General features: G+C 42.7%; 1 long non-coding RNA gene across 3 annotated transcripts in view; it reads right to left on the reverse strand.

Annotated features, from left to right (window-relative positions):
• LOC142070613 (uncharacterized) overlaps window positions 1-14323 on the reverse strand; it is a 55409-nt gene that overhangs the window by 18526 nt on the left and 22560 nt on the right. The window contains exons 2-5 of one of the 3 annotated variants that reach the window (XR_012666503.1): window positions 8082-8158; window positions 7668-7731; window positions 3507-3625; window positions 2218-2286 (exon numbers count right to left, since the gene is read on the reverse strand). This is a non-coding gene — a long non-coding RNA (uncharacterized LOC142070613). The remainder of the gene's footprint in view (window positions 1-2217; window positions 2287-3506; window positions 3626-7667; window positions 7732-8081; window positions 8159-14323) is intronic. The other 2 variants (XR_012666505.1, XR_012666504.1) reach the window with 2 other exon arrangements.

Genomic DNA, 14323 nt, shown 5'->3' on the forward strand with positions numbered 1-14323 from the left:
CCTTCTTGGATTCATGTTGTACATCTTTTGTAGTGCACTGATTTGACTTCAGTGGGGGAACTGACAGAATTTGGTGCAGTGTATTCTATATCGTATACTGCCTTTAACATTTGGCCTGTGACTATAATTACTACTGATGTCATTTTACTGGATGTAATACCAGTTCACTCCTTAATGCAAAATCTCACTAGAATCAAAAGACAAAATGTGCCAAAAAGCTGTCTCTTATAGGGTTGTTGAGGAAGATTTTGCAAAAATTACACAAAATGAAGTAAAACGGAATTATAATTAGGGTCCCATCCTGCCGTGCACTCTTGATTCAGTCAAAACTGCCAGAGAAGTGAGAATTCCCCCTGAGAATTTTCCCTGAGTAATAATGTGCATTTGGGACATGTTACAAATTCAGGGGCAACTTCTCATCAAGTGTAAATTGCTCTAGCTCTATTGAAGTTGGTGACAATGTACATCAGTTGAGGATCTGACACCCCTTTCAACAGCAAGACTTTTTTTTTTTGTCCAGATCAGGAAGTAATTTGAATGTAACATGCAGCAACTGCAGTATTGAATGGACTAAAGGTGAAGACAGAGCTGGAATTAAAAAGGGAATGTGAAATGAACAGCTGCAGTCTTGATATTCCATAAGAATCACGTACAGTTATGCACAACCAGTAAAAAACACTATTGTGGTAATATACCTTTCAAAATGATATAGTTAGCATACATTTTTAAATTTAAAATTTAATAGCAAAACAGGATTAGGATTTACTTATTCAGGAATCAGAGTAGCAGCTGGGTTAGTCTGTATTCGCAAAAAGAAAAGAAGGACTTGTGGCACCTTAGAGACTAACCAATTTATTTGAGCAGAAGCTTTCGTGAGCTTCATCCGATGAAGTGAGCTATCGCTCACGAAAGCTTCTGCTCAAATAAATTGGTTAGTCTCTAAGGTGCCCCAAGTCCTCCTGTTCTTTATTCAGGAATATATAGAGAAAAGAGACAACAGTATGTGTACTACGCAGAAGTGTGGTGTCCAGGTAAGGGTGATACAAAAAAGTACTAAATGTAGAGGAACTAAACTACTGGAGTACTAAATGGAGGATTTTATTGGTACAAATGCATAATAATGTATGTGTAGGCCAGATATGATGGTGTGGTTTTATTGGCATGAGGTTGGGATGGTGGCATTACTTATGCAGCTCAACTCGGATGAAGCCAATAAAATCTTTACACCACACCGTGCTACCACATATTCTTCAGATTTTGAATACTGAATGCAAAAGAAACCTAGAAGTGTTTAACCAATTTTTTTGGTATCCTCTCTCCTGTCAAGCCAAGTGCCTCTGTTACTATTATGGGTATGTCTACACAGCATTTTGGATTGAGCAGGAGGACACCTCCCCACCTGGGTTGACAGACTCAATCTAGTGGGGCTCATGATAGCACTCTAAAAATAGGTGTGCAGTCAGTGCTTTTGAAGGCGTGGGTTGGGCTGGAGCTTGAGGTTGGAAGGCCAGTGTTGGGATCTCCTCTGAGACCTCTTCCATTTGGCTTATCCAGAACACTGTGTCCAGTTCTGGGAGAACACTTCATTCAGTTCTCTGGGATCCAAAATACTCAGTTCGACTCCAGATTTTGTCACTCAGGTTCCTGTATTTGGAGCACTGCAAAGCTACTCTGAGTTGATCAGTCTCAAGCGTAGGTGGTGCGTATAGAGTGTACCACACATCCAAAGTTACATAGACAACCTCTTCCTTTAAATACGTTGTCACATTCCATTGCATTTTCTATGCATTACACCACACGTTTTTTGGATTGATTAATTTGCAGGAACCAATCCCTGTACAGCATGCTTTGTACATGTACTGTTCCCATGGAATCAGATCTTTACATTCCAGGTTTATTTTGTCGATAATGTGTCGCATCAAGGTTTTGCTGCTTAATTTAGCTAGCACAGACATCCTGACTCCAGCATACTGTTTGTCAAGCCCCTATTTACAATTTAACTTTCCATTCATCTTCCCAATTATGCCCACTAAAAAATGAGGCAAGTTACGTATGTCAAGCCAGGCCTACACCCATGAAGGGGGTGGGCGGTCAACTGGAGCTGGGAATCTTGCTCTTCTTAGGCTCTCCAGCCTACCTTGCCACCCAGACAAACTGGATTTAGTGATACTGGTCACTATACAAATACCACATCACATCAAAGGGTCAGTCACTTACCCCAGGTCAATGGATACTCTCGATCTCACACCAAAGACAGCACAGGCAGCCAGTTTCTCTATAAACTAACTAAAGATTTATTAGCGAAGAAAAATAAATGAGGGTTATTGAGAGATTAAAGCGGGTAAAATACATTAGCAGGCGAGTCTAAGTTTGTAAGTCCAAAGTGATACTAGAGATGAAGTTTTCCAAAAGTCTTTTCAGGGTTACCCAAAATAACTCTGGGGATCTCAGTCTTGCATCTAGAAGTGTCCAAATAGTTCAGACACACAGGATCGATTCCTGGATCCATTCTTACAGCATCCTTCCATGGAAGGCAATTTGGCAAGTGTTTTTATTTACAGCATGGGCTCTTCCATTTTCAAACACAACAACCCATGCTTTGCGGTTAGCAATCTTTTACGTTTCCAAGGCTCCAATCTCTGTGTGATGGGTAAACACAATGTGATAGCCAGAAACAATCCTTCATTATTTGAGCATAAGCTTTCATGAGCTACAGCTCACTTCATCGGATGTGTTCAGTGCATTTCCACTGAATGCATCCAATGAAGTGAGCTGTAGCTCACGAAAGCTTATGCTCAAATAAATTGGTTAGTCTCTAAGGTGCCACAAGTACTCCTTTTCTTTTTGTGAATACAGACTAACACAGCTGCTACTCTGAAACCAATCCTTCATTAGTTTTTCTTGAAGTTTACACACCCAGTACATTCACATCTTCACACTAATATACACTTTAATCTAGTGTTATCTAATTAGCAGGTATACATAATGTAATGTGATAGTAAACAGCAGGTTATGGGTAAGTGAAGACAACGTTAACATTTCTTTGATATTCACCCACAAGTGAATGAGTCTATGGCTTTGATCTGAGCTGGCCTGTCAACATCACAGAAACCACTTTAAAGTATCTTGGAAATTTCCAGATAAGCAAATTTTTTGTCATATTGGGAAGCTTGGAATCTTCCATTTCAATAGAATAAAGCTCCTGTTTCTAAGTCTGGAGGATTACAAGATACTGAGCCTTAAATGACTTGGCGTGTACATTTTCGCAACTTGGATCTCAAGCAACAATTTTTCAGTTGGAAATTCCACATTTAAAGGGAAGAAGGAAATATTTCTCTGGTGGGTTGATTTGAAAAAAGAGGCAGCAGTTTGGATCTGCTCCAGGGGTTGAAATATTAGGGAAAGTCCTGGGTTGGGAGATAGATTACTTGGCAGAAGGCAGGTGAGGTAGACCAAAATGCATGATAAACGAATATAGACCACTTATGTGGAAGTGATATACATACTGCAAAGCTATGTGAGAGAGGAATTTCTCATTCTCTTTTGACCCTTCATCAGTAAGAAATGAAGATGATGATAAAAGACTGTGACGGATGTGTCCTCCCCATCCTCAGAATGGATGTACCTGTGGAAGTTAAAGAAACTATTGTTAAAACAACACATTAGGAAAGAGTTCTATCTCATAAGAGCAGTGGCTGCACTACCATCATTGCAGATATTTAAGAATAAGTTTAGATAACAAGACATCAGTGAGAATGATGTAGGGAGAAGTTCAGTAAAATGCCTGGGTTGTACTAGATGACCCAAACTGTCTCTTCTAACCTATCTTTTATGGTAACATACTGAATAACAGTAACATATAATCAACTAGTAAAACTTTATGATTACTGTCTGCGGACAGAATTCTTCTTTGAGGCCTGCATGGCAGATTTTGACATAATACTCCATTCTGCCTCATACGATGAACTCCCAACAGTGTTGAGTTCTACCATACAGCTCCAATAGAAGAATTATGCCCCAAATGATCTGAGATGTGATTTCTGGTTTGCCATAAGTCAATAATTTTGGCTTGGTTCAGATCTTGGTCTAAGATATTAAAAATATATATTTTCAGAGACTATAGAAATGCACCAAGTTTATTTTCTGTTGAACTCTCATTTACATATAATTTCAAAAAATATAGCTATGTGTATTATATATATGTCATCCTCAATTAAGGCCAATAGGCATGTTGAGATTTTTTTTTCAGCAGCTACATTGAAATCTTATGAATTTGTTTGATCCCAGAGCTGACCCATGTTTTATATGTAATATTTCTGCAAAAAAAATGGTACTAAACCATTTGTTTGGTGACCTTTTAACAATAATCTGGTCCCTGAAGTTCTTAACAGCTGGGCCTGCTGGTGCATATCAGAATGAAAGAATAGTTTTAGAAATAATGTCCCTCGCCTTTCCTGGCTGATAGCTGCTTCTAAGTAGGAGTTGGGATAATGATCCCAATTTTGTAATCATCTCCTGCTGACACAGTGTGAACAATCTGATTCATCTGATCTTTGGCTTTTTGATCATTAAGTTACTCAGAAATGTACTAACAACTGAACTGTCATTGCTAATTATGGACATTTGTGTTTAGCTATGCTGTCAATTATATGTAATTTTCTCTTTTTTGCATGACCCTCTTACATTAATGCATGTAGCCATCTACTGCAGGTGATGTAGTAAGATTTAATTGAAATTATATTTCATTTTCTATCTTGTAGGACTTTTTGTCCCAATCATAATTTCTTTCATAAACAAGGTTTAGTGAATCTAGGAATGGATTGATCATTTTCAGTCCTTTCTAACCATGCACACTCTGACTGCATTGTGAATAATTTCATTTTGGTTTTGAAGACCTAAGTTTGAATGGCCTAGAGGCACAAAATAGGGGCATGAAAAAAGACATGGTTTGCTAGTTCACTTCTGTATGCAAGAAAATATTTTGGGCTAGATTGTGTCCTGCTTCTGTACCCCCCATCACACAATTCAAGCACAGCTGATGTCCTTGCACTCACCTGAACACAAGAACAGCGTGAGGCTAATGTGCTGCTATAATAGCCACCTTTAGGAGGGAAGAGCGGTGGAAGCATCCAGGAGCTCTCCTCTCCTGTGGGTGGTGCAACTCTACACCACCCTCACTTGACTTGTACTCACTTGAAAATTAATGTTGTGTTAGAACCCAATGTTGAAGAGTTGTTTTAACTAATATGATATTAAATATGACTTAGGGCTTCTCTTCACTAGACTTTTGTATCTCATATTAGTTGATTGCCAGTTATCTTGAGGTAGTTAATGCATTTGTGAAGTCTAGTATGGACACTCCCCATATGTTTCATCCAGGCAACATTTGTTTCTTCTTTACGCTGGGATAAGCATAGGATAAAGAACAAATGGTTTATAATCTGGATAAAATGGACAAATGTCTAGTGAAGATAAGCTCTTAACAGTCAGTGTAGACAAAAACCATAATGTTTTAACATCATGTCAGCTGGTCGTGAACCATAGGTTTGTCCCTGTCCACACTGACTGTAAGGTCATGTTTAACATTGTGTTAATTAACATGGCTCCTGGAGGTTAAGTTCTAACACCACTACCACCTATAAGGCACTGTCCAGCGTTTTGTATCGACTGGAATTTATGCTATTCTGTTCCATACTCATCTTTATAGGTTCTTATACTGTGCTCTTCACCTTAGTATCTGAACGCCTACCAGGTCAACTGCTTGGAAGGGAGTTATACTCACCATTGACTTATAGAGATGTCTTCAGAACCTTACAATTACATTGGTGCAAATCTTGTCCAGTATTCCTTTACCACATGCTAAAAGTCTATTAAAAACTACCAAAAACAGAATTGGAACTGGTTGGAAAAAATCTCTTCTCCCCCCCCCCCCGCCCCACTTACAAAAAATATCAATTTTCATCAAAAAAACAGACAATGCTTTTGTTTTTGACTGGCAAGTTTTTGAACGCAAAGTTTTCAGTTTTTGGGTTTTCATTTAGAAGTGAAAATTGTCAATAGAAAGCAGACAGTTTTTTGTTTAGTCAAAGCCCAAGTTTCCTGTTTTAATTTTTAAAAAAGAAATAAAGAGAAGTTTCAATGCAAATTTTTCAGTGAGCTCTACAGCGAAGCAAAAGAATTGTCATTGAATCAATCAGCAGATTGCTTATGGTTGCAATAGTCTGTTATCAAGGCAATACAAGTGAAATAATTGCACGGGCCCAATCTGGCAAAGAGTTTGATGCCTTGATTACTAGCCTGCAGATGCTCTGCTGGTCTCCTGGGCTCTGTGGCCTCAAAGTATGTGGGGTTGTAAAGTCCCCCTCTCTTGCTCTCTCTCAAAGGAGCTGTCTTTGGACCTGATTTTGATCTCACATTGGTTTATAATGATATCCCTTCATTAGGCGTTATTCTCTTTACACACTGTATAAACACTTGTGCCTGTGCACAGAGAGGGTAAAACATCACTACCAGTATTAGTGAAGGATTCTAGTTTGTAGCATTTTACATCTGCTTTTTACAGAATGTAAATCTTTGAAGATTCAGGTTCACCGGCCCTGCTCCTCCAGTCCAGTTCAGTGGAAGAGAGGAGGAGGGCAAGGGTAACTCAGGCCAGATGTATGCTCCCTGGATTCTTGGGCCAACTATGGGTCCATCCAGTGTTTGGCATAAGTTTGTACAACCTAAGAGATGCTCTAACTTAAACCAATTGTCAAGGGCTCTTTTGGTAGCCGAAGAATTACAGGGCCTAGGGACAGTTTGGCCTTGTCCATTTTTCCTGCCCACATTTCCAGCACCAGGAAAAGTGGGACAGGGATGATCTGTTGTGTTGTCTCTCTACCATCTGTGGGTTCCCTTACATAGAGGAAATACCTACATGGCCCTTTAAGATGGGTGTTAGTGCTTTGTGTTGCAGAATGGTACATAGCCACTGTAGCAGGGCCAAAGATTGGACCCAGTGACTTTAGAGGAATTACTCCTGATTTACACAAGTATATCTGAGATCAGAATCAGGGCTTCTGAGTCTGTCAAATTATCCTTGCTGGCATGAGGTATGGGACTATGTTCTGAGCATGTAGCTGGTTCTTTTCCAGCAAACTTAATGTCAATCAATTGCAAAATAGGAAAGAAGCCTAAATGGCCATGGACCTACCTTTGCTACTGAGCTGTTTCCTAGCTGACAATTTTTTTCTAAAGGACAGCCTTGGAAAGCTGTAAAGGGGTCACACAATATAGAAAAAACATGACAATTTGGCAGTAGTAGCAGTACGGCCTGCCCATAACTCCAAGGTATTTTTATACATAATGGAGACCTGTTCATCAGAAGGTGGGAGAATATAACCAATAGCTGTGGTTCTGCATTTCGTTATTGTGTTAATTATTCCAAGCTGACATGTTTATGAATGTGTATTATGCTACGTGGCTTTTTATTTAGATTGCGTTTTCTCTAAACCTATTTACTATAAATTAGTCACCACAACATGTGAAGCACTAGAAACAAAGTTGATTACTTGAGCTTCAACATAAAACAACAAACTATTTCTGAGGGGCTGTTCACACTTTTAGCATACAGCAGAATTCCTCTGTGTCTGCATTAGTTCTCACATGCTATGGAGCACCCTACTTACTCAGGATTGTGTGGGACCTTCAACTTTGTAGTCTTGCACTTCTACGGGCGCTTCTCCATTAGGACTAAAATAAATCGGAAATACGAACAAAGACCTTGGATAAAAAAGTTCTGTCTGAGACTACTGAACTTCACTGAAATCATAGGAAGGATTTATGGGGAATAGATTGCTGATTTCTTTACCATACTTTTATTTACTTAGCCCAGCAATAGGTTTAATAAGTGTACTTTATACATAAAAGTAACATTTCCCTGGTCATTTCCGCAAACTGACCACAACATAAACTTTCTGGCAACTTTAATATAAGGCACTTAGATTTCTTGAGTGCTTTGTCTAATTAGCATGCAGAGGACTGACAAACTGACATGACTTCCATTAATCAGTTCTGATATTCTACGCTGAACTTTCTTTTACCTTGTGTATTAATTCAGCACTAAGGCACTGTCAGGAAATGGCAGAGAACTCCTTTGGGATTGCACATTTGCTGGAAACTGAAATGTAGGAAGATAATAAATCATGTGAATTTCTGGCACTCTTCCCCCTTCATGATGGGACTTCTGGAACAATTAAAGCTTGACAGTTCAGCTGCACTGTTTCACTCACTTTTGCTTAAAAATAAAATACAGGGAATTGAACTTATCACACAGAATCTTGTTTTCTGAACTTTATGTTGCATTTGTAAACAGCTCATTCTTTTGTTCCATTGATTAGCTCCCATGGTCATGACAGATTTATCTAAATCCATCAATTGTTTGTTTCTTTACAAGAGTATACAGTAGAATTAGTAACCTGTAGGAAGAGGGAGGAATAATATTACCAGTCATGTTTAGTGAGGATGCACTTGTCTTTTCATTTTAATGCTGCAAGGTGTGAATGCTCAGATTAAAACATATTTGCTTAAGGCTGGAATTTTCAAAAGAGTTTAAGTAACTAAGCACCCAAATTTAACAGGAGTTGCATGACTAAGGTCTTTTGAAAATCCCAACCTGAACTCGTACTGCAGTAAGTGCTGGTATGTGAAAAAATCCATGTTGTTTTTACTTGTAGATGATCAGTGTCATGGAGGGGCAATTTCAATGCACTCTTTTTGCAGCCATCAGGGTGTGTTTATGTCTTACCCCAAAGATATGAGGACATGCGCGCACGCACACCCACACTCTTACCACCTCCTGATTAAGAGAAATATAAAGCATTCGCTATTGGAAACACTATCCTACTTTTGTAGATCAATACACTGTTCTTATATTTCCAAACTTTACCTTCTGTCCTCTCTTCAGACAGAAATACTTTCCACACAGTAATTTAGTTATACAATTAAATTATAGTAGCACATCAATGTATAAATTGCTTGCACAGAACACTGGAATTTGGACAAACCTTATGTAACCCTTCTGCCAGGTAGACTCGGCAACAACAAGGTCTGGGTTCAATATCTAGGGGTTCCACTTAACAATATAAAACAGAACCGGCTTGCGACCCCACCCAGTAATCTAGGAAATCAAAACTCCACCCCTTGGTGTCTCTAAGAGGCAATACTGCCTCACTTCCAAGAACTGAGTCTGTGTATAACAAAAGATAACTTGTAGTAAAAGGGAAAGGGAGCCAAGCATTCATTTGGGAAAACACCACAACCACATGGGAAAACATGGGATTATAAGCAAACCCAACCCCACAGCAGGTTGGACAGTGATATTTTCCTCAGTTTCCCACCTTGCTGTGGGAAAGTCTGACAAATGAATGTCTAACCATCGCTCCCCTCTCTCTCCACCGCACCCCATTCACAGTTGGCTGTCTTTGGTTAGTGAAGACCCAGCGTTCAGCTGTGTGGTCGCAGGGGTACACCTCCCACCCCATAAAGTGTGTGAGTGTGTGTGTGTGTGGGGGGGCATCGAGCAATGTCGCTGTGTGTTCCTCTGCAACTGGCCGGTCGCCACCGCCTCCACCGCTGCCGGTCGTGCGCTGCTGCTGTGGGATGCTCACGGCCACTTCTGCGATCCCACACTCTGAGGTTCTACGGCCCAACCCAAGATTTCAGCTCTTACTGATTTCACTGGGTAGCAGGGGACCTCACTGCCAGTACAGCCTCTGCATGGTCTTTCATTTCACCACTGTCCCTGCACCAGGTCTAAAACCTACTGCCTAGACATGCTTATCAGAAATTCAGCTCTGCTAATCACTGAGTAGAAACAATGATTCTCCATTGAGCCCAATCAGCTCTGTCTTTAAACACTGGAAAGAGGAGATCAAATGGGGTCTAGAACTCTTTAGGCAGGGCCCATACCCCTCATTTCCACCAGAAGGGGCTTGGCATCCCTACCCCCTGCTTAGCAAGTGAGGTTCAATTTAGGGCGACTCCCTCAATCAGACCAGGCAAAGTACAGTTCTGCTGCCCTTTACTCATGCAATAAGGATAAAACATTTCATTATCCCTAGTTTTACAGCAGACTACATCAAAAGCACTAGCAAAGTCAATACAAACTAAAATGTCATACAGACAATGACTTGTTTATATTGCTCTATATACTATACACTGAAATGTAAGTACAATATTTATATTCCAATTGATTTATTTTATAATTATATGGTAAAAATGAGAAAGTAAGCCATTTTTCAGTAATAGTGTGTTGTGACACCTTTGTATTTTTGTCTGATTTTGTAAGCAAGTAGTTTTTAAGTGAGGTGAAACTTGTGGGCATGCAAGACAAATCAGACTCTTGAAAGGGGTACAGTAGTCTAGAGAGTTTGAGAGCCACTGCGCTAGACTGCTTGCCCTAATGGAAACCCTCTGTTCAGCTTCAGAGACATTTACTGAGCATGTCCAGTAACTACCACCCCTTCCCCTCCACTCTAGATGCCTTTGGGTCTTTCTAACCCAAGACCCAAATCTTGAAAGATACTTAGGTGTGTTGCACCACTCAGCATTACAATACCTAACTCCTTGGCTGCATATCACCGAGTGGAATACTCAGCCCTGAGCTAGGTGACCAGGCTCCCAATGTAATGCATGGGGAAAGTAAGGCACCTGAGAAAGGGATTCTCACAAGCCAGAATCTTAGCGGGGAGCCATATAAAATAGGCAGGATTGAAATGTAGAAGGAAGAGGTTTAGGCATCTAAGTGGCTGGTGGGCCAGATATCCTCCCTCCACTCAGGCTCCCGACTCTCTCTTGGAGTTTGACACCTAACCCAGGCCAGGCATTTTAGGCAGCCCATTCCCTAGCAGCTGAAACCATCTCTTTCTCTCTCTCCGTCTCTTGCTCACACTCACTACCACTCTTCTGCTCACCCCAAGTTTTCCCAAAGTCTCTGGCTGTCTTTTGTGGGGGTGCTGTGCTGCCCCTCCCACACGGTCTGCATCCGTCTCTCCTGCTGCAGGGTCTGGCACGCACAGAGCAAAGTTACAGGATCAGGCTCTGTTGGCGAGGTAGCATTTCCTCCACCTAGCTTGAAAATCCCACTTCGGGGCCTTGGCTTGCGCTAGGCCTCGGGAGCTGAGCTAGCCTGTGCTCTTTGGCTGTCGGATGGGGTCAGAGCTGAGGTGGTTTGGTGAATGGCAATAAGCAGAACTAAGGTGCATAGGCAGGGGTGAAAGTAAGTTGAGTGACTTATCAGTGGGCTGGGGCAAGCTCTGGCCACTGGAAGGGGCGGGGCCTAGGGTAGAAGGGGCGGGGCTGAGGGGGTCAGAGCCAGCCCCAGCCCACCCTGTAAGGTAAGTGCCTCCCCCTTCTCCTCGTCTCCCCCCCACCCACCGGAGTAGCAGCAGCAGCAGCAGCAGCCTGGGGCTCCCCTGCTTCTACCGCCCCGGTCCTTTAATTAGCCGCCGGAGCCCTGGAGTAGCAGCGGCGGGGCTCCAGTGGCTATTGAAAGGGCCGGGTTGGTAGAAGCAGGGGAGCCCTGGGCCCTTTAAATAGCCCCCAGAGCCCCGCAGCTGCTACCCCAGGGCTCCAGCAGCGGGACTCTGGAAGCAATTTAAAGGGCCTGGGGCTCTAGCCACTGCTGGGAGCCCCAGGCAATTTAAATTGCCCCCTGGCGACAGGGCCGGCTTTAGGATTTTTTCTGCCCCAAGCAAAAAAATTTTTGTCTGCCCTGGATTTTTTTTCGTGCCCCCTGGCTCCGCCCCAACTCCACCCCTTCCCAACCCCTTCCCCAAATCCCCGGCCCTGCCTCCTCCCCCGGGTGTGCCGTATTCCCCCCATTGCTTCCTGCAGCTCCCCCCCTGCCGCACAACCCCTGCCCTAGCTCACCTTCGCTCCGCCGCCACCCCCCCCGAGCGTGCAGCTGCTCAGCTTCTCCTCCCTCCCAGGCTTGCCACACGAAACAGCTGTCTGGCGCACAGCAAGCCTGGGAGGGGGGAGAAGTGGAGCAGCGGCGGCACGCTCGGGGGAGCAGGCGGAGGCGGAGCGGAGGCGAGCTGGGGCAGCGGGGCACATCTCTAGGGGTGTCATGGCTGGTGCCGGAATGCCGCCCCTAGAAATGTGCTGCCCCAGGCACCTGCTTGTTTTGCTGGTGCCTCGAGCCGGCCCTGCCTGAAGAAGCCGGGCTGCCCCAGTATGGTGCACCTCTTGCCGGTACACTGTACCGGGGCATACCGGCTTACTTTCACCTCTGCGCATAGGGGACTTAAGCACTTATGGAATTAGGCAGCAGCTGGGCAGTGGTTTTGAAAATGTCATTGGTGCCTAAACGGTGAACTTTAGTGCCTAAGAAACCAAATAGGCACCTAGACCTTTGAGGATCTGGGCCACAGTGCCCTGTCCTGCTCTGTGCAGACACACACAGGATTCAATAAAGAAATCTGTCTCTTTCCCACTGCTTCTCTCACCTCTTGGGACAAAAAGTAAGTAAGTCAACTGCTGCAGTACCAGCACATGGGTTACATTAGCAGTGATGCTTACCTTCCTATCTTTTCAAGCATGTTGTTGAAAATCTAAGTCCAGGGAAGTGACATATTTACAGGTGACCCAGATTCATGGAATAATTCTGTGATCTTCAGTCATGCAGATGTCTGTGGGAGTGTAGACCATAGTTCAGATCACGTGGGAGTTATGTCTTAAGGACAAGGCCTTTCATATGCTTAACCTATAGAAGCTTCTCACTTTGGATGGTGCTGTTTCCAGCTTTCATAACAATACATGAGTTCCTTGGATGTTGATAGCAATTGCCCTGTTGAACCAAATATCCAGAAGGTCTCTGGGTTAGGAACATATCCTATGTCTCACTTACACCTTTAACTCTTTCATATTAGGTACTCACACCAACTTTGGGAAAACAAAAAGCACTCTTCCCATCACTGTTATAAGGCAGAAAAATTATTATAGCCCCCCTGATGTATATCAGTCATCAGACCATTTCTCTCTGTTTTTTTGTAAACTCCTAAGTATTGCACAGAAATAGTTTTAACAGCTGCCCTATTTGTGGAGAAATTTAAAATATAAGAATGTAATATTACTTTTTTTTTTCCGGGGTAGAAGCAGCAAAAATCAAAGTAGATTACGTTGGATTTGCATAAACCATTGTATGCACAAAGATTCTGGTAGAAAGCAGGGAATATTTGTCCTTACCCATAACTATTTTACATTTGGGGACAATGTATTCCTTCACATCAGCGGCACTGCTATGGGTACCCTCATGGTCCCACAGTATGCCAACATTTTTATGGCTGACTTAGAACAACGCTGCCTCAGCTCTCGTCCCCTAACGCCCCTACTCTACTTGCGCTATATTGATGACATCTTCATCATCTGGACCCATGGAAAAGAAGCCCTTGAGGAATTCCACCATCAACCTCAGCCTGGTCGAGTCCACACAAGAGATCCACTTCCTGGACACTACAGTGCTAATAAACGATGGTCACATAAACACCACCCTATACCGGAAACCTACTGACCGCTATTCCTACCTACATGCCTCCAGCTTTCACCCTGACCACACCACACGATCCATTGTCTACAGCCAAGCTCTGCGATACAACCGCATTTGCTCCAACCCCTCAGACAGAGACAAACACCTACAAGATCTCTATCAAGCATTCTTACAACTACAATACCCACCTGCGGAAGTGAAGAAACAGATTGATAGAGCCAGAAGAGTTCCCAGAAGTCACCTACTACAGGACAGGCCTAACAAAGAAAATAACATAACGCCACTAGCCGTCACCTTTAGTTCCCAACTAAAACCCCTCCAACGCATTATTAAGGATCTACAACCTATCATGAAGGATGACCCAACACTCTCACAAATCTTGGGAGACAGGCCAGTCCTTGCCTACAGACAGCCCCCAACCTGAAGCAAATACTCACCAGCAACCACATACCACATGACAGAACCACTAACCCAGGAACCTATCCTTGCAACAAAGCCCATTGCCAACTGTGCCCACATATCTATTTAGGGGATACCATCACAGGTATTCTATAATAACATCAGCCACACTATCAGAGGCTCGTTCACCTGCACATCCACCAATGTGATATATGCCATCATGTGCCAGCAATGCCCCTCTGCCATGTACATTGGTCAAACTGGACAGTCTCTACGTAAAAGAATAAATGGACACAATTCAGATGTCAAGAATTATAACATTCATAAACCAGTCGGAGAACACTTCAATCTCTCTGGTCACACGATTACAGACATGAAAGTTGCGACAACAAAAAA

The sequence above is a fragment of the Caretta caretta genome, chromosome 1, assembly GCF_965140235.1.
Source record: "Caretta caretta isolate rCarCar2 chromosome 1, rCarCar1.hap1, whole genome shotgun sequence".
NCBI lineage: Eukaryota > Metazoa > Chordata > Testudines > Cheloniidae > Caretta > Caretta caretta.